The sequence below is a fragment of the Leiobunum rupestre genome, chromosome 10 (genome assembly GCF_980474605.1).
Source record: "Leiobunum rupestre chromosome 10, qqLeiRupe1.1.hap1, whole genome shotgun sequence".
NCBI classification, from domain to species: Eukaryota; Metazoa; Arthropoda; class Arachnida; order Opiliones; family Sclerosomatidae; genus Leiobunum; species Leiobunum rupestre.
Window position 1 is genome coordinate 11,968,916 of NC_143393.1, and position 24,108 is coordinate 11,993,023.

A 24,108-nucleotide genomic window follows, 5' to 3' on the forward strand; every position below is an offset into this window, starting at 1 on the left:
CAAATCGGGGAAATGAAAACGCAATATAAAACCTTAATATAGGAAGCCCCTTTTTTCATTTAAAGGGAGAGGTATCCCTCGGGCTAGGGTGGGCAAAATATAGATTACACATCTTTTTCTTTCATCATTATTATTATTATTATATAAAAAGATTACCTTTTTTCTCTACGGGGAAGCAGAAAGTGTTATATGCCGCGTGATAGATTTCACTTTTTCGATAAATTCTTTTCCTTCATTTGGAGAATGTAGAGCGTTTAAAAAATTGTTCCTCCCCGCTAATCGTTTCGTTATACAAACATTACACGATATCATTAACTGTAAACTCTTCTGTCTTGTAAATTTAAGAGTTTTGAGAAATTCTGGAGAGCCTGTAGCTAAATCGGGAAGTATAAGCCAAGAATATATGAGAATGAATACATTATATTTGGCTGCAACTATACCCTTACGAAAACTGTCATTACATTCTTTAGACAAAAAGGCAGTTATTTCTTCAGATTTCTATAGATACACATAAAGAAATTAATAGAGAATTGGCTCAATCCTTGATGTTGATTTCTATGATATTATATCAAATATTTTCTATGGCCTCTATAGAATAAACCTAAAATACCCTTTAGAATTCTACAAAAATCTATATATTATAACCCAAAATTCCTTTTTACAAATATCTATAGAAATATATAGACTCTATAGCGGCACTTTAAACCACTAAAGCTCTATATGATTCTATAGAGCTTCTTCATAAGGCTAGGCTTTAATTTCCATGATGTCTCGTTGATAGTCTCCGCCTACACGGAGAGAAAGCCTGCGATCGTAACGGAGTGTCTTCCCCCTTTTCCAGCAGAAAGGGGGAAAGATTACACCAGGAAAGGCGGAGGGGCGTGGTTTCTCTTCCGGGGGATCACGAGACGAACGCGGCGCCACCCACATATTCTCCGTTCATTTTCTTTGTTAATTCTTATAACGAGAACGCACGTGTCTTAATTTCTTTATCTTTCCGCAGAAAAATAAAAAAACAAGGAGATAAATAAACATTTTCTTCGATAGATTGTCTTTCGCAGCAACAAATATCGTGATCGCTCTTATTTTCTAACAAATTAGAGAGATAAAAAGAAAACAAAGACGAAGCATTGGTTTTGTGTTGTTGACGCCAATTCTATACGCCCCAATTTTCCAGTTTCTTACTATCTATGGAAAGGACCAACAAGATAGCCACCACGTAAATCGTGACCTCTTCCTCGGGGACAATGAAATCTCCCCTTTAAAGGGATTACGAACCAATTTTACATTTACAAACACGAATCGTAGCACGTGTTAGCAGACGTTTTTTCAATTTTGTCCCTAGTCCCTATAAAAGCAATATCATTTCTAGAAAGTTTCTGGTAGTGATTTCCGCAATTACTGTAGTATTATTGTAGCAAAAATGGTATATTTTAGTAGAAACATACCGTATAGTAGGCGTTTCTTACAGACGGACGAAAGACCAGTTTTGACAATTTCGTAAATTATTGACGTTAATCAGTGGCGTAGCAAGGATATTCAATGCCCGGGGCAATACACCCAAATTGGCGGCCCCCTCCGGTGCCTCTGGAAAACCACAGTATTTTATTTTATATAAAAAAGTGTACTTTCCAAGTTTCAAGAAAAATTAGTTTAATATATAATCCAACAAATCCATTTACGTGTAATACTTTGGCGGCCCTTTGGCGCAACCTACCCATCAGCGCCCGGGGTCGATGCCCCCCCCCCCCCACCTCGCTGCGCCTCTGACGTTAATTTAAATTACAATTTTCATTTAAATTTAAATTTAAAAACAAATTGCGACTTAAAACCAATTTAAAATGAATTGTTTAATTAAATTGAAGATAGCGTTTTCCTGTGTATATTGATATTTTTTTTAAATTCGACTTTTACACAATAAAAGTTACTTTATTGTTTTAATAAAGTTACTTTATTGTTTTAATAAAGTTACTTTATTGTTTTAATAAAGTTACTTTATTGTTTTAATAAAGTTACTTTATTGTTTTAATAAAGTAACTTTTATTGTGTAAAAGTCGAATTTTTAAAAAAATATGAATCGTTTAGTTACGTCTAAAACTAGTGTGTCTCGTCAGGTATCCCGCTTAACCAAAAATGTCGTTTTTCTGTAATTCTATTATCAGAATGAGAGTTAATTCGGCTTTCTAGAACTTCCTACAAAGTGCGCATCAACGCCACGAGTGGCGAAATTAAGAAGTATCAAACTACAGACACACTAACAACGGGGCAACATTAAGTTACTTGTCCTCCTCGGCTATGGCGCCATAGAAAAAAATGTCTAGTCCGAGTTAGATAACGCCGAATGAAAGGTGGCAACCCCCAAAACAACAAATTTTTACAAATGTTGTCTCTTCTGATAAACACCCAAATTTCCTTTCACTTAAAGAAAGCTATTTGCATAATGATACGAATACGTGTTACTTTCCGGCTCCCCCGCGCGACATTTGACTGGTGTTATTTCAAGGACCCATAGTGTTGACTCTCCTAAGTTTTAATTAAGTTCTATTGTTGCTATACTTTAGTCCCAAACAACTCTCGCGATTGAACTGGTTCTTTTTGGCGAAAATCTAGTACGAAGTCCATCCGTATCGAGTCAATTTGTAATATACCCTCTACCACGATTGTAATAAAAGTAACCACCCATTTACCATCAACGTAACCTATAGCCATATCGTGCAATTCGAACGTATTTTTATCGGAACTACACCCAAAACGTTCGTAATTTTTTATTCTTAGCTAGCTATAACAGTAGCGGGGATAAATTCTAATGCCCACGATTCCAAATAGCTGGTTTTCAATTTCTCTCTCTTTCTTTTCGTGGCCACCCTGAAACAGAATTTGAGCAATAGTGAAAATCATTTATTTCCTCTCCTTTAGCCATCACCTTCTTGACCAATTCTGCACGTCCTTTGTACAAATTTCAGGCAGAGATTTTGCGGACTGTAGGGCGTTTATCGAATACACGAAGAAAGCCCTCGGATACAACGTGCCTACGCTTTGGCGTCTCCAACAGATAAACCATTCTTCATGTTCCGCAACACGTTGCGATGGAAGCTTCGATAAACGCGAAAGTACATTATACCTTCGAAGTAACCCTCGTGCCAGCTATAGGAGCAACAAACACAGCACCCCACACAAGGAGAACGCAACCCGTCAAAAGTCGTGCATTTTCTTGTGTACAATTTTCATTGGTTAGACGCTTTAGCGCCCGCTGGCGTCGGAAGGGGAAAATTCGGAAATTGTCTTCCCCCCCGCCCGTAAAACGTTCAGCGTAAAGGTTCGTCCAATGAAATTTGTACACAACACTGCGTTAGCGTGTTTAAAGGTTAGCTGCATTCTCCTTGTGTTTGTTGCTCCTAGGTGGCACAATCACAGGCTTGAATGGCAATTAATAGCCAGTTAAATAAACCCCTCTCTGACTGTCTTGCCCCCCTGTTGAAAAATGCTGCCAGATCTATGCCTATAAAATTCTCAGCGTTGGCAGTATAAAGATAAACCATAGACAAACTAGTTATTTGTCCAGTCGCAGCAGTACAAACTCTATAATCGGCTATGAATGTTCTTTTATTTAAAGGACTATTTACAGCGGAAGAATACATGGCATCTCGACTGATAATTTACAGCGTGTGTTACTCCGCCTATCGATGTTAAATGTACAAAATATGTATTTATTTATTTCCCACCGGTTAAAAGAACTTTCTATCCAATATCTATGAAATTGCTTAAGAGCTCTATAGAGGGTGAACGAGGTTCTATAGCCTATAGAGTGTTCTATAGAAAATCTGGTAGAAAGGTCGGTATAAAATTTATACTAAGTATTAGCTTAAATTTTGAAATAAAATAATTAATTAAAAAATCTTTAGAAATTTTACTCTGGAAATTAAGAAAAACACCTATAAGAAGTTTAAAGAAAATCCTTTAAATGTTTATAAAAACTGTTCTTTACGACCTAAGGAAATCTTTTAAAATTTTTAATGAAACTATTCTAAGGAATCTTTAGAGAAATTTTAAACTTTCTAAACATAGTTTTTAAAAATTACAAATTTACTAAAGACAATCTATGAAATCTTAACTAAATATTCGTATTCTATTCACACTATTCACAATAGATAAATGCATTTTTGTTTTTTTTATGAAATTTCTCTTATAATAAAGAAATAAATACTTTTCTGTTAAGAGTTATTTATTTGCTTATGATAAAAGATAGAGTCTGAGATATCATTAAGGTTTGTTCAAAATATTTTTGTTCGTCCACTATCGTTTGCACGAAATGGAAAAAAATCTGTAAATCGTGTTTGCAGGAAACCCTTTTTCTCCGGATAACCTATTAACGGATTCAGTTCAATGGTGACCGATAAAAATAATGTTTGAAAAAACACAGCACTTTCTTTCCAAATTCTGCTGAAAGTGAGCGTAAAGTGTTAGCGCTAAGGTTATGGTTAATTATGATCTGCCATTTTGTTTTTTGGATACGATTCAGCGCGCAAACGGGTAGCAAACATTTTTCGAATGAACAACCCTGTTTACCATTATTTTCCGTCGATGTAGGTGGCTGCTCTCCGATGCTATAGCTAGTATATAACCATTTTACATAATTTTCCAAGGACCAGAATAGAATCTGCTTGACCTTCACTCAAACTGGACGCGAGCCTGCCCGAAGAAGCTGAAATTTGTCTGATATAAAGAACATTGTAGGAGATAGATTCCATTTTCAATTCTTCACGCGCAAAAGTTTAGCTTACGCTCGCTGTAGCGTCTTTGGTATCATTTGAAATTGTGATTTTCATTTGCCTCGCAGCAAAGGAGCTTGGCTCGACACCAGCTTGTGGCTTTGGGTGAAAACTGCGAACAACTCCTTCCACGTTGAGTTGCAATGGATAAAGAGGTTTTCCGAGTTCTTCTGTTTTACCTTTTCATAAAGACGTGTTGACGTTACTGGTAATAGTGAGTGTAGGGACCTGTTATGTGGCGTGGCATGAAGGGCTTGCTACCACCCTCCTACCCATTTTAAACCAGCCACCTGATTTAATGGATTTAAAATTAGCTAGCTGACTTGGGATATTAGCCTAGATGCTGAAATTTCAAAGATTATCGTTCCTTTGAAATGTGTAGCGTGCATCTTTTTCAAATTTCGATCTTTAAGTATCCAGTTTACTAAACGTTAGTCGGTCACTTTCGGTGTAAGTCACTCGTGACGCCAGGTATCATCCGCTCAGCTGTGACGCCACGCCGGAGTGAAAGGTGTCGTATCGAGACGGCCCACTGCGCCATTTAATATCTACGATGAAATTGCAAAACAAGACATGGAGGGGGGCGAACTCTGTCACACATTTGTCGTCTATCTTGACCTCCCTCGGAAATAGTGCGTGCCGCTAAGTTTTTATCGCTCTATCATTTTGCATTTCCCTCCCACAATTCCGGCCCCTCCCCCGTTTCTAACAATGGCGGTGAATCGAAACCGTCACTTACATCAAACCTATCCAGTAGAATGGATAATACTTGACCGCAGCTATATCCATGATGTCTCGTTAATGTTCTCCACCTAGACGTATATAGACAGAGCCTGTGATCGTACTTACCAGAGGAAAGGGGGGAAAGCTTACAACGAGGAAAGGCAGAGGGGCGTGGCTTTAATTCCGGGGGATCACGAGGCGAACGGGTGGCTGTCTGCGTATTCTCTGTAAATCCGAATACACGCTTGCTTTCACTAGGAGTGGACGGCGAGTGATGGGAGGGTGTAGTCTGCTCCGTCTCACCGCGGTCAGAGTCGCTCTGATATGTGGCAATAATCGTTTAAAACATTTCTTCGCTTTCGATTTTCAACGCTTACCCCCCGAACTAACTGATTTGTGTGGGTATATTTTCCCAACCCGGACAGGTCTACGGATATCATAAGTCACGTAAGAATAAGTATCCCTTATTCAAATTTGATTCCGAAATTAAATGTAAAATATGTTTACATCCAAATTCGACTTAGATTTAAAAATTTAAATGCCATGTTTGTTATATCTGATCCAATTACAATTTCTGAAATTCAACTTTTTTGTTCCAATGACAATTCGATTGTAGCTGAATGTGTCTTGATTCCAGTTGAATCCACATTTGGACATTGTTATTTCCGTAAATGTTTCGTCAATGACTTTATAAATCATTACATGTCTAAGTACTGACAGGTGACTCGGCCCGATAAATCGACGCCTATTTGGCTTACTGAAAATTGAATAGCTTTAAAAATTACTTTTTTTTATTGATAAATTATCGAATCTAAACACAAAGTTGACAAATATAATCGTCGACAGACTCTCCTTAACCGAAATCGTTCAGTGTCATACTTATGGTTATTATGTTACTTATGAAACATGTGGGTATCGTTAGGCGACATCTCATTAGTGGATCGTTGATTGCCCCTCGAGTTTCAGATCGGTTTCGCTTTTAACTTTCCGTCTCCCGTATAAAGCGTGACTTCTGCGAGAAGTAACGGTTCAGTTCACTTCTACTTCTTGATACCTTTTTAAAGCCCCGAATTGTCCTTCCTGCATTGTCCTTGGGGTGTTTTACAAAAACAAACTTCCAAATTTCGAGAAGGACTTCTGGTATTTTTTGTCATTTATTGCAGTATTTTTTATGGTGGGATTTCAACACTTGTTTTCTCTTTTGCTTAATATTTGATGGAATTTCTATTATTTAGAAAATCTCTAGAACTGTAATCGGAATTCTATTTAAAAATGATCCAAATTTATGTACAAACTCAATAGAAACTCTATAGAATTATAATCGGAATTCTACTTAAAAATTTAAAAATTTCTGTACAAACTCAATAGAAACTCTATAGAATTATAATCGGAATTCTACTTAAAAATTTAAAAATTTCTGTACAAACTCAATAGAAACTCTATAGAATTATAATCGGAATTCTACTTAAAAATTTAAAAAAATTCTGTACAAACTCAATAGAAACTCTATAGAATTGTTATCGGAATTCTATTTAAAAATGATACAAATTTCGGAATAAACGCTATAGAAACTATAAAATTGTAAATGACATTTTATAGGAAAATGACCCAAATCTCTATAGAAACTCTATAGAATTGTAATCGTAACTCTATAGAAAAATTACCCAAAAATGTAAAGAAAGGCTTTGGAATTGTAATAGGAATCTTATACAAAATTTACCAAAATTTCGTTAACATCTATAGAAATTTAAATTTGGCTTTCTATAGAAATATTTCTAGTGCACGCTATAGGATATAGAAAATTTAAAAATTTATCTAGAAAGCCTATAGAAAAGTTAAATTTCCATCTTTACTGTTTTTAAGTGGTACATTATCGTTCACGAAAGTAAATTATTTAATGTGAGAATATTAATGCGCAGTTAAAATTTTAACCGTTTAAATCCAGAGCAGGGGAAAACTCGCAAGTTTAACGATTAATTTTCCATAGGTCGCGGAAACTTCAATACTTCATAACCCCTTATAAAATTCCCCGTAGAATTGAAATGTGGAGGTCAAAATCATTCCAGTTCATGCGGGTAACGGAATAATATTTGTAACATATTAACGCGTGTCATTTGGGAAGAAATACGGTCTAGGTAACGGTATGTAGAACCTCGAGTACGCTTCGGTGGTCGTTACAATTAAGATGCGTAAAAAATGCGCGCTAACCGAATCCAAAAAGCGTGCATAATTTTAGTAAAACGACCAGCGGATATCTGTTCGTGTCACTCTCTGGGTTTTGGCTGCGAATAAAACACAGCCTAGTTTTGTCGCTTAATTGCCCTCCCCCCGCATTCATTGTCCATTTGTCATTAAAATGCGTAACAATTAATAACGATGTCAAGCGATTGTTTGGAGGAGAAATTAACCTGGAAAACGCAATAGAGAACCCCTCCCTACCTAGACCTTTTCTACTTTATGGCGTGCAAAAAAATTAACAGGTTTTGGGATATGAGAAATGGTGAATTGCCGTTATCCAACGATTTCATATAAAGCGTATGTATTTGTAATTAAACTCGTCTTAATTTTTCGCGGGGGTGGGTTATGCTCTTACCCGTATAGCCATAAGTAACGTAGTAATCATAAGTATGACCACTCGGGGACGTAGGTTCGCGTTTGATCTAGTCTCCACCGCGATTTTTTTTTATTTTCTGTCTCCACCGGGAAATTCTGATGTCCTGTCTCCACCGGTTAAATTTTGATCTTCAGTCTCCACCGGTTAAATTTTGATCTTCAGTCCCCACCGGGGAATTTTGATTTTCAGTTTCCACCTGGGAAATTTTGATATCCAGTCTCCACCGGCAAATTTTTATCTCCAGTCTCCACTGGGAAAATATATTTGCAGTATCCATAAGTAAAATTAGATTTGCAGTAACCGTTAGTAAAATTAGATTTGCAGTATCCATTAGTAAAATTAGATTTGCAGTATTCATTAGTAAAATTAGATTTGCAGTATCCATTAGTAAAATTAGATTTGCAGTATCCGTTAGTAAAATTAGATTTGCAGTATCCATTAGTAAAATTAGATTTGCAGTATTCATTAGTAAAATTTGATTTGCAGTATCCATTAGTAAAATTAGATTTGCAGTATCCATTAGTAAAATTAGATTTGCAGTATCCGTTAGTAAAATTAGATTTGCAGTATCCATTAGTAAAATTAGATTTGCAGTATTCATTAGTAAAATTTGATTTGCAGTATCCATTAGTAAAATTAGTTTTGCAGTATTCATTAGTAAAATTTGATTTGCAGTATCCATTAGTAAAATTAGATTTGCAGTATCCATTAGTAAAATTAGATTTGCAGTATTCATTAGTAAAAGTTGATTTGCAGTATCCATTAATAAAATTAGATTTTCAGTATCCATTAGTAAAATTAGATTTTCAATATCCGTTAATAAAATATGATCGCCCATCTCCATGTCTAACGTCTCCACTGTAAAATTTTGTCTTCGGTCTCCATGTCTCCAGCTTGCGATGTACTTAACAGTCTCCCTTATACAGAGGAAAAAAATCCTTGTACTAATTGCTCAGTGGTGAAGAAAAATAAAAAGCATCACACTTATGGCATTTACGTTACTTAGGACATAGGCGATTTGTTTGTAATTGATTTTCCTCGCTAGATAGAAGGTGGATAGTCAAATTAGGCTAGAGCCGCATCATATTCAGGTTTTTATCGTGTATATTTTTTTCCATATTTTGAAATACGATGTTTTTGTCAATGGGCGTAATTTTTGAGGGGTGTTTTGCATAAAAATTAAGCTTGTCTCTGGCGTTGTTTGGGGATATTCCGTAACCTTACGCGTCTTGATTCTCATTATTCTTATTTATTGGGTTAAGTTTCGTCTCGTCGTTATTTCGTTGTTGGTCGTCTCTTATAATGGCCCTTTGAATTTTTAATTCTCATGTGGGAATTTTTATTGTATGTTGGGTGATTAACTTTACGTTTGAATGTTTTTAACAATGTTTTCAGTTTCGTTTTCATCGCCTTATTGAGAAATGAGGTTTCCTTTATGATCGGTTACGGTTGTTTTTTGATTTACGAATAATGCTGGTGCGGAGTTACGTATTTTGGAAGAATATTGCTAATTAATGTGCCCATAAAATTTAGGTACTATATTATGAATTTACAATTATTTTATTAATGAAAGAAGGTAATGGCTTCTGTTGTTATATTTTGTACTTGTACCATAGAAGATAATGGCCATCTGTGGCATTTTGGTACTGGTACCATAGAAGATAATGACCATCGATGGTATTTTTTGTTCTTGTGCCAAAGAAGGTAATGACCATCGATGGTATTTTTTGTACTTGTACCAAAGAAGGTAATGACCATCCATGATATTTTTGTACTTGTACCAAAGATGGTAATGACCATCGATGGTTTTTTTGTTCTTGTGCCAAAGAAGGTAATGACCATCCATGGTATTTTTTGTACTTGTACCAAAGAAGGTAATGGCCATCGATGGTATTTTTTGTGCTTGTACCAAAGAAGGTAATGGCTATCGATGGTATTTTTTGTACTTGTACCATAGAAGATAATGGCCATCGATGGTATTTTTGGTACTCGTACCAGTTGTAATGACTATCGATTGTATTTTTTGTTCTTGTGCCAAAGAAGGTAATGACCATCGATGGTTTTTTTGTTCTTGTACCAAAGAAGGTAATGACCATCGATGGTTTTTTTGTTCTTGTACCAAAGAAGGTAATGACCATCGATGGTATTTTTTGTTCTTGTGCCAAAGAAGGTAATGACCATCGATGGTATTTTTTGTTCTTGTGCCAAAGAAGGTAATGACCATCGATGGTATTTTTTGTACTTGTACCAAAGAAGATAATGACCATCGATGGTATTTTTTGTACTTGTACCAAAGAAGATAATGGCCATCGATGGTATTTTTGTACTTGTACCAAAGAAGGTAATGACCATCGATGGTTTTGTTTGTACTTGTACCAAAGAAGGTAATGACCATCGATGGTATTTTTTGTTCTTGTGCCAAAGAAGGTAATGACCATCGATGGTATTTTTGTACTTGTATCAAAGAAGGTAATGACCATCGATGGTATTTTTTGTGCTTGAACCACAGAAGATAATGACAATCGATGGTATTTTTCATACTTGTACCATAAAAGATAATGACAATCGATGGTATTTTTTGTGCTAGTACCATAGAAAATAATGACAGTCGATGGTATTTTCTGTACTTGTTCCAAAGAAGATAATCATTATCTATGATATGTTGGCATTGGTAACAAAGAAGGTAATTTCCATCGATGGTATTTTTTGTACTTGTACGAATGATCGTATTGACCATCATTGGAATTTTTTGTACTTGCACAAAGAAGGTATTGGCCATAGATTCTAATTTGTACTTATACTTCCAAATAGGTAAAAACCATCGATGTTCAAGTGTACATCAAATAAGCCGTTGATAAGAAATTGCGCTTACATGAAAAAAGCGACCATAAATCGATCAGCATTATTTGAAATTATAAGCTGCGCGTCCGTATAAGAAATTTGCGAACAACACCCGTAGTACAATGATGGCAACAAAATAATTTGATAAGTTGTCAAACTGATGAAACTAGATAGAAGAGGGGGGAATTAGACGGGCTAAATGAAGATCGTGTGTGGGAGGGGAACAACAAGGCGGGGGGGTGCGAATTTAGACTTCCGTTTTCCGTGGAGATGATTCTTCAGATTTTCGGTATTTCTGCGTAGCTACCTTAGGCGCAATCCACTCTATTATTAAACAACGATTTCAAATAATAAAAGAGGGAAAAGGTTAAAAGAAGAAAAACGAAGTCACGAACTTGATAATCACGAAATCATCCCCCCCAAACACCCACCCTTTCAATCTTTTGTTTCATTGTTTTCACTTCTCGCGCTTCTTGTATGCTGTTTAATTCCTGCCTTTAGGGTTGAGGCTATAACAAGAATGCATTCGCTTCTACTTCAGAAGAATGGCAAACCGCGAGCATCATGGTCTACCTTTTACCCTGTCACGAAAGCGGGGTGGGAGGACGTCGGTATTAGAGAATCAATGAGACTGGATTGGGTCTTAAGGGGAAGGAACTTACTGTTGGAACGTGAGGTACATTGGGAGGCAACGCTAACAATCGTCTCAGCATTGTCATTCTGCCTTAAATAGGAATAAATATATTACTGGCTATAGTATGGGCAGAGTGTAATATCTTTGACATTGCGACAGTCAGGAAATTACCTAATAAATAGATTTATCTTTTTTAGAGGAAGGTTGCTTTTGTAATGGCCGCAGCTTGAGGTTTCTTTTTTAAACGTTACCAATGACGCGTCGGAAATTGCGATTTCTGGGAGATGAGTACTCTTAGAACGGTGTTTGTATCGCGTACTGGGAAGAAGGTGTGTTTCGTAGACAGCCTATTTATGAAGTATTATTCAAGTGTGACTAAGTTACGGGGTATTTGGTAATTGCGGCTTCTGTATATGTTCGGAATTTTTGGAGAGTTTAAAGGGAATATCGGCTGTCCCATGGCAAAACCTTTTAACCACCACGATCGTAAATTTGAGATACTTGACTTTTTCAAAACCTAAGTTATAAGATTTTAACGTGGTTTTTAATGCGAAAATTATAAAATCCAAAACCATTTTTTAAGTCATAAATAGTTAAATATTTATGACTTTTACCTGAAACTTTTACAGTACTTTTGTACATGCCTTAGTAAAACTGATGCGTAAAAATCTAATTTTTCAAAAATTTGGTGGTTATAAGGTTTTGCCATGGGGCAGCCGATATAACCTCAGGTTTTTGGTATGGTACTTCGTTACTTCATTTAACTGCCGTGGGTGGCGTTGGAATATACTTTTTTGGACTAGTGGTATTCTGAAAACACCACTATTTACAAACATTCTAACTATTAAATTATATAAAAACGAAATTGCGCCGTAAAGTGGGTTACGTGAAGAGATAAAAAATAGCTACAGACTTAACTAAACGTATTAAAATTTCGCTTTTAACTTGCTTTTAACTAGTGGTTATGTAATTTAAAATTAATTTGAACTTTATTTCATTAAATACATTTAACGCGCCAACTAAACACATTCCAAAATCAAAATATAATTTAATTATATTGAAATTTAATTAATTGAATTTAACATGGCAATTAAACACATTCCAAAGTCTAAATCTAATTTATTTATAAATTAATTTAAATTTAATTTAACCCGGCAGCTAAACACATTCGAAAGTCTAAATGAAATTAAATTATAAATTAAATTAAATTAATTTAATTTAACGCGGCAGCTAAACATATTCGAAAGTCTAAATAAAATTTAATTTAATTAAATTAATTTATTTTAATGCACCAACTAAACACATTCCAAAATCTAAATCTAATTTAATTATAATTTAATTTGAAATAATTTAATGGATATTTATTTAATAAATCAAAAGAAAGATTTTTCGCTGTCACTCCGTTGTCGTCCCATACCACAAATTTGGTACAAATAATCCTTTCATAATAGCATTCGATGATTTATAAGATTAGCCTTCAACAAATAGTCAACGGCCAATCCCCATAAGCAGGATATAATCACCCAGCACCTGAATTCCAGAATATAATCTAATTTAACTGTAAATAAATCATCAAAAAAATTACACGTTACATCCTTAAGAAAGTACCGACACGCGGATAATCCTTGAAACGTTCGAATCCATCAAAATCTTTTTTTCTCTTCTCCAATCTACGCTAAAACTCTTCCTTAAGATATTTTTTTTATCTCAGTTGAGAAATGTTACCGCAGAAGCACCCACCGAAATGTGCCAGCCAGCCGCTGCCCGCATCTCCCTAACCTTGGACATCTCTCAAACGCGTACGCCAAAGCCCTACCTCGCTTAAGGTAACGAAGGCGCCATCAACATCGGTCGATCCTTCGAGAAATGGTAACAAGGGTATACACGCAACCATAAGTAACGTAATATTTGTAAGTAACACGCCGAATATTTTCCCGACGTTAATTTTTTAAAGACAATCTGTTTCTCCAATGACCATTTAAATTATAACGTGAATAACGACTGACAACTCTCCAGGATTTGTTACTAGTCTATGGAAACTGCCAGATAAATCAGATAAATCCACAGATTTTATAAAATTTAAAAGCTTTCAACAGAATAAATTAAATTAAATTAATTTAAAATTATAAATTGTTAACATTAAATTAACTATCATAAAAATAGGTGTTAATTGTTGAGGATAAACATTGATTGGACCCTGTGTCTTGTGCAATAACCAGATAATATTAATAACATTAAATTAATAAACATTTCCTTCGTTTCTGTAAGTTAAATATTTTTATAATTTTAACTCGGTTTCGTAATTATCTCCATCAAAGTAATATTTTTTAATTTTTAGACCTAAGCGCGTTTTCGTAATTATCTCCATCAAAGTAATTTTTTTAATTTTTAGACATAAACGCGTTTTCGTAATTATCTCCATCAAAGTAATATTTTTAATTTTTAGACATAAACGCGTTTTCGTAATTATATCCATCAAAGTAATTTTTTTTAATTTTTAGACCTAAACGCGTTTTCGTAATTATCTCCATCAAAGTAATATTTTTTAATTTTTAGACCTAAGCGCATTTTCGTAATTATCTCCATCAAACTAAGCCGGGGGGAAATGTCGTCAGACATATAATTAACATAAATTATTCAGTGTCATACTTCCGTTCATTATGTTACTTACGACACAACCTAGAAAAAAAATGAAACTTTCTTCGGTCTGTGAGGAAGCCAAAGGCGCATTATCGAAATCGAAGATAGGTGAAAAGGGGACCCCGGGCGAAAGAATCGAAGGGGATAGAGGGGGAGAGGGTTTCGGTAAAAATGAAGGGTTAATAAATTAGGGCTTGTTTTTTGGTGATCCCGATAGCGGAGTGTGTGAGTGTGTAGCTCCGATGGCATCGAGATGAAATCGAGTTTTCTAAAGACGTTTTTCGCTCGCGGCTTGGGCGTCGGTCGCAGCCCCGCCAAGAACCAGAGTTGAGCGACTGACACACTTTCTCGGGCGTGGTGGAGCGCGATTCCATTCTCCAGAGGGATTCTTGCACACGCACTATCTCACACTTCAAAATTCTACCTTTTTTTCATTCCCGCTTCTTTATTTTGACCTAGCGCACTACTACTAGGCCATGGTTGAAACGTATTCAATAATGCCGCTTGATGTGGTACAATTATTTCAGAATACAATTTATTTCCCAATAATAATTATTGTTTCATCGCTAACAATTATGATTATAATATTTGTTTCTCAAATAAGAACCATAAAATTTGTTTTGTCTAATAATATTAAAAATAATAATATTTATTTTGTCTAATAATATTAAAAATAATAATATTTATTTTGTCTAATAATATTATTTGATTTGTCTAATAATAATATTTGATTTGTCTAATAATATTATTTGATTTGTCTAATAATATTATTTGATTTGTCTAATAATATTATTTGATTTGTTTAATAATATTATTTGATTTGTCTAATAATAATATTGGATTTGTCTAACGGTAATAGTTAGTGTAGGGAGCTGTTGGCTCGATCTCGTGGCATGCAGGGCTTGCCACCACCCTCCTACGCATTGTAACCCGGCCACCTGAATTAAGGGCTTCAAAAGTCGCATGATGACTTAGGCCTAAGGTGGTGCCTTGGGTATTAGCCTAGCTGATTATTATTATTATTATTATTATTATTGATTTGTCTAATAATATTATTTGATTTGTCTAATAATAATATTTGATTTGTCTAATAGAAATACTTTTTTTATTATTTATCTATGCCTTAATACAAGTTGCTGTGTACGATTGGATACGCTGACAATTAACTCTTTATAAAGGAATTCTACAGAACTAAAATCGGAATACTGTATAAAAATGGCCCATATTTTCTATAGAATATACTTTTCTATATATTTTATATTTTTTATATATTTTTATGTTTTCTATAGTTATTTAAAAATACAACAAATATAGAGGCGTTTTCTATAGAAACCCGGCCACCTGAATTAATGGCTTTATTGGCTTGATGAATTAGGCCTAAGGTGGTGTCTTAGGTATTAGCCTAGCTGATAATTATTATTATTATTAACATTCTATAAGCTATATAAAAACATTCTAAGGATCTATATTATTTTATAGAAAATCTATAGTAAACGTTTGTAAGGTTGTATCAGTCAGCGAAACATTGAATATACCCCCATGGCTGGCTTGTTTTTCTTTATCTCATTTTTTGACGACGCTCAGGAAAAGGACGGGTTTAATTTTATTTTTACGTTTAAATTTTTCGAAGTTAAACTCTTCGGTTCTATCGAGCTCACTTCTGATCGTCAATTTATTACTTTTAATAACGGTACTTTGGCCGTCATGACGCGAAACACAAATACGGTGAAATCGAAGAGAATGACGCAATATTTTACCCAGCAGGCGTTGGGGTAGGAAGGAAGGGAAAGCGATAAACGTCACTAATGTCCCTTTCATTATAATCTTCTCGAGTACATATCTTTTTTTGTGCCAGCATCTTTTTGCCTTGATATTAATGATATTGATGTATTTTGACTTGAGAAATACGTAAACTAGATTAAAGGGTTTGGTTTTTGTAATATTTTCAAAGCAACGGTTAAATTACATATATATTTATATATAAATATTACATTTCGAAATCTGATTAATGCCGTAAGTAACGTTGCTATAGAAATAGAAGTATGACACTTCCTTTTCTACCAACGGTAATTTTATTATATAATGACAATAAAATAAATAAATAAATAAATGACCATATAAATCATTACGTTTCTAAGGATTGAAAATTATCCAATATTCTTTAAAACTTTCAAGTAACGATGTCCGAGAAATCTCCGTCGACAGCCTGTTTATATGATCAGCAAAGGCTTATTTAAAATTGAAATTCTTTCAACAGTAAAACTAATCGTTATACTTGATTTCTGAAGATATTAATTTTTCATTTGAGACTTATATTCGTAGTTAACGCCATTGAACTAACCTGGCAGTAATTAACATATATTAATTAGTAATTAAAAGTTTTAAAAATTATAATTGTAAGATTAATTTTAACGAAAGCTCCTTCTAATAATAAGGATTTATTATAAAATAAACAATTTTTTTACTTCCATGAAGTAGCAGTTTCTTTTATAATTTTTAAAACTTTTAATATATTATAGCATTAAACTAAATCATTCCGTGTCATACTTACTATTATTACGTTACTTATGATACAACTTTACAATATTTAAGAGACAAAAATGTCGAAGAAGCACCTCGGGCGATTTATTTTTAAGCGAGTTTTTATATAAATATTTGTTTTTCCTTTAATGATATAGAACCCCTTTTTCAACCGGAATGTAAAATGGTGTTTATGGACGATTGCTTCGTGCTGCTTGTATGGTCGGGGTTATAAGTGTATTCTAATAGCGCCTCTTGTTTTCCCATTGTTTACTTATCTAAAGAAATTATTATAGAGAATATGAATAGTATGAATAAAATGATATATTCAAAGATATTTCTTTATTTAAATTATTAAAATTATCTCTAGAAAATTACTAAACAATTCTAAGTTATTCTATCATCTGTCGGAACTATAGGAATTTGTTTGACCGCTAGGAGCGCTGTTGACGTGACCTTTAGGTTGAAAAGTCTGTAGTAGCCTCTATTCCTACTGCCTCGTGCAAAAATTCGCGAGCTTACCCTTTTAGCTTAGTAGCCAAGATGATGATTCGTTCGCGAAAGATTCTACGTAACACTGCGTAAACTTGGGGTAAAACTACTATCGTCATAAATACCGTAACGCAGATTTCACTGTCGAGGAGACTACCCGAGGTGATAATCACCGATTTCGTTGAAACTAAGTGGGTTTGTAGAACTTATGGTAATATGAAATTTCACCAAGGGAAAAGTTGCAATGGGCATTAGTTTTGCCATGGCAACCGAAAATGTTTTTGACAACACAGTATGTATATTTTCCCATTGAAAATAACATGGGAATCTGAGCACAATAATGATATTAATTCTAATTAAAATTGTGAATTTTGATCAAATTCAAACAACTTAATTCCATTTTATTAATTTCGATAAAATTCATTTAGTTGGCAAATACAACTTTTTTATCTTCACATTTCGCTTTTCTCCATTTTTACCGATTCTGATCAATTTTTATATATTTTTATAAAATTGACCAAAATTCATCAAAATATCATAAAATTAATTTAATTTGTCAATTTTGATCTATTTTTTTTTTGGTTTTGAAATGTTTTAGAAGTGCTCAGATTTTCAAATGATATTTTTAATGGGAAAATATACATACTGTGTTGTCAAAAATATTTTCGGTTGCCATGGCAAAACTAATGCCCATTGCAACTTTTCCCTTTGTGAAATTTCATGTTAACATAAGGTCTACATACCCTCCTAGTTTAGTCTCCTTGTGAGCGTAAAATGGAGATTTGAAGTGAAATGACGCAATTACTCTCTATAAACTGTTCATAATTTCCTGGATTTTCGTTCAACCCAAAAACCAAACTCTCCAATCTAAGAATTAATATACCTCACACATTTCGGCGCACAGAAATCGGGCAATCTGTTTATATTTTTTTATTAACGTACAATAACCGCGATGGCCCAAAACGATACCCAACCTCCTAACGCGTAACCATCCTCGTGACAGTGAGTGTGAGTTAGAAGCTCCACGGAAACCCGCGAGGGGGTAAAACTCGCGTCAATTTATTACTAACGCTAGCCTCAGTTGAGCATCGACAATTCGAAGAAGGCGGGATCAGTCCATGTCCCGCACGCGCTGTTTGAAGCTAGCCCCTTCCCCACCAAAAAAACAGACGCATTTCACCCTAAGTAACATAATCGAAAATAAGTATGACAACTAAGACTCATTTTACCAAAAGTAACAGAATCGACACTTCTTATTCTTCCGGCGCAAATTTTTATAACCAGTGGCGAGAGAACTTGTAGACTCTACGCAGAAAAGGTAGCTCTTAGTTTTCAACCAATGCCACAAGATGGGATCGAACCCGGCTCCTCTTGCCGCTCGGCCAAAGTGGTAATCACTCCGCCACCCCACTAACTGTTACTGGTCTTAGCGCGTACAGTTTGTTTAACTGATAAGCCAAGACTTATTGAAAATCAAAACGCTTTCAAAAGTAAAAATATAGTTTACTTTGAAAAAATAACGCTAAATTATCTAATTGCAACAAAAAACTAACTAGTATAAGCATAATAATAATAATAATAATAATTTTACTATCGTAACTTAGCTAACTTATTTTATTACGTTACTTTAGGTACACGATATCATATTTATCGCCCTTTCGTTTGAAACACAATGGTCAGCTCGAAGATCGCCCCTGGGCATTCTCAAATCTTAGCGGGTAATGTATCTTAGTTCGGGGTAATCTTATTTTGATTATATATATAGATATATCCCGAAGGGGGTGCCGAGAAAGGGTAACAATGAAGGCTCGCTCTCTTAAATAAACAATTGAGTATTTGTTCCGCTTTTTCTTTCTGAAATTATCTTCCGGCCAAATTATCCGGTATTCTTTATTGTTTGTTAACTGGAGGATTATGTTTTTTTAACGCACGGTAGTTCTACATTTGTTTGGGCCGAACTGCTTTTCACGAGTTATTAGAGACAGTACTTTGTTTCAACCGAAATTCTAGTTTTTCCCGGCACTAATCATTTTCTCACTATACAGAAAATGTACTTCTGTTTATTGTTTGTGGTAGTATCATCATGTAAAGTTCGTTTAAAATTATTTTGCCATCATATTCAAATAATAACTCTGGCGGTTAAAATGATAAAAATTTCATATTTGGAATTTTTAAGATTTTTTCGATACCTGTTCTTTTTTGCTAATTATGACTTGTTAATTATTTTTAACTGATTTAAATTTAATTATAATACTACATTATTCTTATATTTCATATTTAAATTCGATTTACAACCAGGCGTGATTTGACCAACTTCGCCCCTGTAAATGTGTTCTGTACGTGAAACAACTGTGTCCAGCGTGAAGGCACCTACCAGGGTTGAACACGAAACTTTTAAATACATATATACCTTATTTATAATTAATAATATAACATAATAGATAATATATAATATAACATTACATATAATACATAATATAACATCACATATAATACGTAAAATATAAGACATCATATAATACGCAATATAACATCACATATAATACGTAATATAACATCACATATAATACGTAATATAACATCACATATAATACGTAATATATAAAACATCATATAATACGTAATATATAAAACATCATATAATACGTAATATATAAAACATCAAAAAATACGTAATATATAATATATAAAACATCATATAATACGTAATATATAATATATAAAACATCATATAATACGTAATATATAATATATAATATATAAAACATCATATAATACGTAATATATAATATATAATATATAATATATAAAACATCATATAATACGTAATATATAATATATAATATATAAAACATCATATAATACGTAATATATAATATATAATATATAATATATAAAACATCATATAATACGTAATATATAATATATAATATATAATATATAAAACATCATATAATACGTAATATATAATATATAATATATAAAACATCATATAATACGTAATATATAATATATAATATATAAAACATCATATAATACGTAATATATAATATATAAAACATCATATAATACGTAATATATAATATATAATATATAAAACATCATATAATACGTAATTTATAATATATAAAACATCATAAAATACGTAATATATAATATATAATATATAAAACATCGTATAATACGTAATATATAATATAAAATATAACATCACATATAATACGTAATATATAATATATAATATAACATCACATATAATACGTAAAATATAAAAACATCATATAACATCACATATAATACGTAAAATATAAAAACATCATATAACATCACATATAATACGTAAAATATAAAAACATCATATAACATCACATATAATACGTAAAATATAAAAACATCATATAACATCACATATAATACGTAAAATATAAAAACATCATATAACATCACATATAATACGTAAAATATAAAACCTAACATAATACGAAATATATAAAACATCACATATAATATGAAATATATAACATATACAGAAAATATAAAAACTAAACTCCGTAAAAATCTTCCTTAAATGTCACGAATATATGATGCATATTATACGACTTCATTGAATTGCAACAACGAAATATAAAATAACGACGAAGAGTTGATATCATTATCAAAATCGACCAAGTCCATCCCTTCAATTCCAAATAAATCATTACCTTTTCGAAGATGACACGGTTGTCGAAGAGAAGATATGGAATACACCCTACAAAAATAATTTCACGTTAAACGCTTACGTCATTTCGGTAAAACGCCCCCTGTAAGCTTAAAAATATTTCGTGTCTCAAAAATATTGTCTCCAATAAAGACGAAACGCGATGGGTAATTCCAGTGGTAGGGGTACAACTGGAATTACCCATCACATAAATTCCCTCCAAATTAACGCCCAAAAATGACCCAACCCTTAATATATATATTTTTAGAACCTTTTTCGAGCCAAAATAAAACTTAATCTTTGATATCATTTCCAAAATTTGTCGTTTTAAAAAGACAACCTTCCGGTTGAAAGGGGTAGGGTGGGCCGCTTATTTTGGTCGCGAAAAGTCCCGTAAAAACAGGCCGCCTTAGGTGAGGAGAGCGTGCGAAGAAAACATTTAATTCCTCTTCTTTGTATATAGCCCCCCTCCCCGCTGGTGTGGAAGACCTTGTTAATACTTTCGACTTGTTCGCCGAGTCAGGCCTACGTAATACCAGCCCCCCCCCCCCCCCACCAAGATGGGAGGGGGGGCAAGCAACAGGTAGGTATATCCACCTTTAAGAAAGAAGAGGTGGAGTCCCTCGAGAGGAATCGTGAAATGGCGTCGAGAAAGTGGGCCAACTGAGAGCCCAACTTTCCCTGGTTTCTGCGCGTTTTATTTTTTAACTGTTCGAACAAGCGTTCGGTCTGTAGCGCTCGCCGTGAAGTTCGTTGTCAATCTTGCCACCAGAGAAAGCCATGTGCTCGCCACCACGCGTTCGTAACGGAAACCTAGGAAGAGAGTCCTAGACGTACCCCACCTTCGTCTCTTCCCCCCCCCGCGTGCACTTATACTACTTATAAGAGAACCCCCCCCCCCGCGTCATTCTCAAATCGGACACCCCGAAAAGCGTCCCCACCCCCCTGTACCTTTTATTTTTTGGTTACAACTCGAACTGGAGGGGGCTTACATTTCGTGGTTGTTACCTACCGACCCACCTACGAACTACGGCGCGCGAAAGTAGCGATTGTGGCGCCGCGTTACGTCCAGATTACGCGGATATGTTTGTTCTTAAATACTTAGTCGTCGAAGGGCGTCCCGGATAATTTTTAAGACCACAGTTGAATTTGTAACGAGGCGAGCTGAGACACGCGTCCGACACTCGCTCTCGCGTCCTACCATCGACCAACAACCATCGACATTTCGATTTTTTTCGCGACGCGTCAATTACATGGATTACTACAACGACTGAAAACATTGGATCTTCTATTTTACCGTAATTTTGTGATTTGTGATATTATTGGATTGCGAAAAGAAACGCGCTGCCAAATGGCGCGTCCACCGGGACGCTCTCTCCGCGGGCGCTTCTGAAAAGGTCCCGTTACAGGACAAAGCCCTCCGACGGCCCGCTCCGGACACCCTTCTTCCGTAAACAAATCCCCGAGACAGGTAACACGTTATTTTTATTAGACGGCTTTTAGTTTTGATTTTTACGCTAGTTTTGGTTATGACGAAGTTTATGGAGTATTTGGTTTATTAGGTGGGCTAAACAGTTTCCCCGCTGCGATTTTGGAAGTCTTTTAAATACCACCCTTTATTTATTGAGTCATTTAGTAGATTTATTCATTCACATTTGATTGTATCTAAGACAGTTTAGAAATATGTATTGTTTTATTTTTTCGTTATTTTATGGTATTTGAGATAGTTTAAGAATATTGTAAGGTTTTATATATTTTTTTCATTATTTTATTGTATTAGGGATAGTTTAAGAATATTGTAAGGTTTTATATATTTTTTTCGTTATTTTATTGTATTAGGGATAGTTTAAGAATATTGTAAGTTTTTGATTTGAAAAATCATATTTGATTTTAGCATATAACTGAAAAAATCATATTTGAATTTAGTATGTAACTGAAAAAATCTTATTTGAATTTAGCATATTACTAAAAAAATCATATTTGAATTTAGCAAATAACTGAAAAAAATCATATTTGAATTTAGCAAATAACTGAAAAAAATCATATTTGAATTTAGCAAATAACTGAAAAAAATCATATTTGAATTTAGTATGTGACTGAAAAAATCTTATTTTAATTTAGCATATGACTGAAAAAATTATATTTGAATTTAGCATGGGACTGAAAAAATCTTATTTGAATTTAGCATATGACTGAAAAAAATCTTATTTGAATTTAGCATATGACTGAAAACAAATATAGCATATGACTGAAAAATCATATTTGAATTTAGCATATGACTGAAAAAATCATATTTGAATTTAGTATGTGACTAAGAAAATCATATTGGAATTTATCATTTGATTGAAAAAATCATATTTGAATTTCATGTATATGAAAAAATCAGATTTAAATTTAATATTTGACTGGTTGAATAAATCATATTTCAATTTAATATGCAACTGCTCTTCATTTCATTTAACAAGTAAATTTACTAGCGCCATCTCTCTCAACGTAACCAAATAACTATTTAGCAGGCTGCGGTTTCTAGAGAGTGCCAAGATATGTTTAAAATTACTTTTCCGGCGCCATCTATATAACCGTATCTGAACTAGTCGGGTAAAACTAGCCATTTTATTAAGATATTATTTTTTATATTCGCAACATTTATTGTGATAGTAAAAATATCTGAAACATATCGCCTAAAATCTTTAACTTAGCAAAAATGTACATTCAATTTGTATGACGCGGCTAATGAAAGACCTCGGCCTGAAAGCTCCCAAGATTTTATTAAAATTTACGTAAACCATGAAGTAGTAGATCTTTTTAAATAACATTTTAACATACTAAAAATGTACATTCCTATGTCCAAATTTAGATGTAATAGAATCCAATTCTGTTTGGATCGAATAAATTAAATCAAATCAAATCAAAATAAAGTTGAATTTCATACGTTGTAATTGGATGAAATATAACACATTTCTATCAAAGTCGAATTTGAATTTTCCCAATTTTGTATCAAAGCTGCTCCACCATTTTCGTAAAGGAAGTGATACCTTTAAATTTCGGAAATAATTTTTCAAGAAGAGGCGAACAAATCTTCATTTAGCCTCCTTTACACCGCTATTCAAGCGAAAAGTATGAAAGAGTTGAATTATAATTTCGATGCCATCGACGTTTCTCCTAATTGAAATTCCAA

The 24,108-nt window shown here is 33.7% G+C and overlaps 1 protein-coding gene across 3 annotated transcripts in view; it reads left to right on the plus strand.

Annotated features, from left to right (window-relative positions):
- LOC149923675 (histone-lysine N-methyltransferase MECOM-like) overlaps positions 1-24,108 on the plus strand; it is a 162,541-nt gene that overhangs the window by 117,310 nt on the left and 21,123 nt on the right. Inside the window, exon 1 of one of the 3 annotated variants that reach the window (XR_016476936.1) lies at positions 22,022-22,401. The exons of 1 other annotated variant lie outside the window; for it this stretch is intronic. The gene's annotated coding sequence lies outside the window, so the exon portion shown is untranslated. Of the gene's footprint in view, positions 1-22,021; positions 22,402-24,108 lie in introns of those variants that run through there. One more of the 3 variants, XM_090160511.1, reaches the window with a different exon arrangement.